This window comes from Sinocyclocheilus rhinocerous, unplaced genomic scaffold (genome assembly GCF_001515625.1).
Source record: "Sinocyclocheilus rhinocerous isolate Xijiao unplaced genomic scaffold, SAMN03320098_v1.1 scaffold1956, whole genome shotgun sequence".
In the NCBI taxonomy this organism is placed as follows: Eukaryota; Metazoa; Chordata; class Actinopteri; order Cypriniformes; family Cyprinidae; genus Sinocyclocheilus; species Sinocyclocheilus rhinocerous.
This window is the reverse complement of record NW_015638932.1, coordinates 499555-503516: the sequence shown is the minus strand read 5'-3', so window position 1 is coordinate 503516 and position 3962 is coordinate 499555. Positions and strand designations below refer to the sequence as shown.

The 3962-nt window shown below is 35.0% G+C and overlaps 1 protein-coding gene across 1 annotated transcript in view; it reads right to left on the bottom strand.

Annotated features, from left to right (window-relative positions):
- The window catches only part of LOC107750052 (tubulin alpha chain-like), a 36050-nt gene that overhangs the window by 9382 nt on the left and 22706 nt on the right, over nucleotides 1–3962 (bottom strand). The gene's annotated exons all lie outside the window — the stretch shown is intronic.

Below are 3962 nucleotides of genomic sequence, written 5' to 3'. Positions count from 1 at the left end.
GTAAGATGCTTTTGTGTGAGCATTTGGGGAAATATTTATGCTTTTACTTCTGCATTTATGAATTGTGTTTTGAATTTACGAATCGGATTTTGTAAATGTAAATTGTGCTGTGCATTTATGAATTTTGTTTTATAAATGTATTATTTTTGAGGCCGATCTGGCTCCATAAAAAAACAGTATGAAATCAAATTCAACCGCATTTACTTTCTTAATGCACATTAAATTTCCTGTATTTTCTGTTCCATGTCTAAAGATACAAAAATGCCCAAAATAAATATATAAATAAATAAAATAATAATATATTGATTGCATTTAACAACATCTCAAAATCAAACCTTAGTTTTGCCACCAGGGGGCAGAAGCAAAAAAAAAAAAAAAAAATCTTTATATAGTCAGGTTGGTCTATTACACAATGTCAGTCACAAATGACTGACATCTACAGCTGACAGGAAAAAGGTGTTGACTGGATCACTCAAAGCCCCCAAACATGTTTGTCGTCAGGGTTTGTACTTATCTAGATGACAACCCTCAGATAACAAAGTCCAAGCCAGCCTTGAATTTATATTATGCATTGTAAACATCCCTGTTTGTTTGGAAAGGGAGTTTCCTATGATGTGACGGTTGCGACATACTGCAGACAGACCTACTAACCCTCAGTCATAGCCAGTATTTTCTCTTCACACATACACAAAAAAAACCCTTACACAAACACTATTTTACTTGCTCCTCACACACTCCCTTGCAAGTCTGAAGCAATGAAAAAGCATGAGGTGTCGACAACAGCCCCAACAGGTTTATATCAGACGACAGAGCGAGCTACACCCTAATGTGGAACTTACAGCGTGTGTCCTAAAAGGGGGTTGAAAGAGTGATGAAAATCAGTGGAGAGCAAAAGCAAACGAATGAGATGAGAATGTAAAATTGATTTTTTTTTTTTAATGAACACCAACACGTTTTAATTTAAAATTAGACGTGTATATAAACTACCGTTCAAATTGATCAGGTATGTAAGAATTTGTATATATATATATATATATTTTTTTTATAGAAATTAACACTGATTCAGCAAGGATGCATTAAATTGATCAAAAGTGACATTAATGACATTTAAAATATTACAAAATATTTCTATTTCAAAGTGCTGTTCATTCATCAAAGAATACTGCATAAAACGTATTACGGTTTACCTAAATATATATAGGACAACGGTTTTCAACATTAATAATAAGAATAATTTTTTCTTGAGCATCAAATTCGAATAGAATGATCTCTGAAAGATCATGTGACACTGAAGACTGGAGTAATGATGCTAAAAATTCAGCTTTGCATCACAGGAATAAATGACATTTGAAAATATTCAAATACAAAACAGTTATTTTATGTTGTAATAACATTTAACAATATTACGTTTTTTTTTTAATCAAATAAATGCAGTCTAACAAACTCAAAAACATAAAAAGACCCCAGAATTTTGCATGAAAGTGTAATAACTAACTAAATACAATATTAAATACACTTACAAAGTACCAATCACCAAAACATGATATAATTAAAATCTCCCAAAACATGGTAAAATACATATTACTCATATTACTGTGGTAAAATGTCCAAAAACACAGGAATACCATGTTAGACAAGTACCACATAAATACCTTAGTGATGGATAATGTACACTCAAGAAGCTATAATTTAAAAAAAATCAACCCTGATCAGGACCCCGATTAATATATATCAAATAATAAATACATGGATTAGAAATATTAATAATATTATCAGTAATTAAAATATAAGATTTTATTATGCGAGAAAAAAAAGAGAGTGTGTAGTGATATATGAAGCATTGGTTGTCATTGATAAGATTTGATAACAGAATATAGCGATTGGTCAGTCATAATCAAGTATTCCATAGTTCCAAAATCAAATATTTCTTTATATTTTCCATATGCTGTATGTGAAGGTAGTGATTCTGTAGTTCTACTCATGGGTTTGATTCCCACAGACATGGACTGATAAAATGCAAATGACTTTGGATAAAAGTGTCAGCCAAATGCAAAGATGTAGTAGGTATTGTCATTATGCAATCAAAGCATTGAAGACACCAATGCAAAAATAAGAGTCACATGGTTGCAATAAAAGTGCTCTGTAATGATTCAGCCCCTAAATCGGTGTCTGCGCTCCAGAGAGGTGGCCTACATCAGCCGGAGAAGAAATATCTAGACTTTGCTTCTTCTCTGTAGGCATGACTCTTCCTCTGAATTCATTCGCCTGGGGATAGGCACTATTTTTACCCCTCTGTCCCTTTCTGCCTATTGGTGAGTCAGTGGGGAGGGGGATGGTACATTACGCAGGCACATGGGACTGCCTAGTTTGGGCATGGCAGCCAGGTTAGAAGTTATTTATGGGTTGTTACAAGTCATGTTTCCCCACTGACTCTTCTTTCCCCACCAAACCCTCCACCACCAACCCATGAACACTTTTTTGCTCATCTTTTGACCCCACAGTGAGTTGATATCTTGTCCTCCAGCATTTTTTTACTTATGCAAATTCTGCGGTCTCATAAATGTCTTATTCTCTCAATATATACTGAAAGTGAAATGTATTGCCACAGAAAACCACAACACATTTACTCTTAACTTTGAGAATGAAATATGCCATAAATGTGTTTGGGAAACCTGTTTGGAGACAATCATTAGGGCCCAAGCCCAAAGGGGCGAAGGGCCCTATTGTTTTCCTTAGGATTATTATTATTATTACGTCTTATTTTTTGTCAAGGTTTTTGGGGGCCTTAACATGCTCAAAAACTCTTGAAATTTGGCACACACGTTGGAATCTGCGGCCATTAGGAAGCTGCAGACGCTGGGACCTGGGCGTGGCACAGGGGCTCAACGGCGCCCCCTGGAACACAGCCAGAAAACTTGTGCTGCATCTCAATGTCCCTACTTATACTACGCCCTTAAAGCATGTACTCTTTCGGTGAAGAAAAAAGTACACACTTGAGTGTGTAGTAGAAGAGTAGGCAAGCTACGATCACGTCACACAATTGCGTCTTTAAAGGACCGCTCGGTTGCACTTGTTACACGCACTCTGTCACTGTAAACTGGCCTGTCAATCATCTTGTCACAGTTAACATCCTCCACATTGCATTTAATTTAACTTCCTACCGTACTAGACAGAAAAGAAGTAGCTTGTTGATCTGCCAGTCGCGGGTCTTTCATGCAAAGTACTCTACTCATATTTTCTGCATAATAATGCATTTAAAAGTTAACGACCAAATGGATGTTTATAAAAGTTCACATTGCTGTTGCAGATGAAATAGAACACGGATAACAATAAATAAATATTTTTTTACCAGGTTAAACGTTGATTATTAGCAACTCAAACCCCTTTCTGTAAACCTCTCTACCTAACGTTTGTAGTTTTTCCTAACACGTTTTATTCGTGTTTGTAGTTCTGGACCGAATCCTTCGCCAAAGCGCAATGGATTGTGGGTAATTTTAGCTATTAGGGTGTGCACGGATCCACACTTCAAAAATCGACCTGAAATATTAGACCATCGGGGGACTTTTGGCATACTCTTTTCAACATACTATGCTTTGGGACACACTTAGTCTAATCTCACATACTATTTAGGATGGATAGTATGAACATTGAGACGCAGGGTAAGACTGATTTTCATGCATACTGTAAATCCAAATCCTGGTACATTATTACACATTGTGCAAGTGCATGTTATCATGATGGTTATTTAGAAATCATGGTTATTAAAAAAATACACTACTGTTCAAAAGCTTATGGTATTTTTTTTACTTTAGAAATGAATAGTATTTTTAGCATACCATGAAACATCATTTAGCAAAGATGTATTAAATTGATCCAAACAAAAAATAAAGATATTTATAATATTACAAAAGTTTGACATTTCTGTGCTGTTTTTTTTTTTTTTTTTTTAACTTTCTATTCAC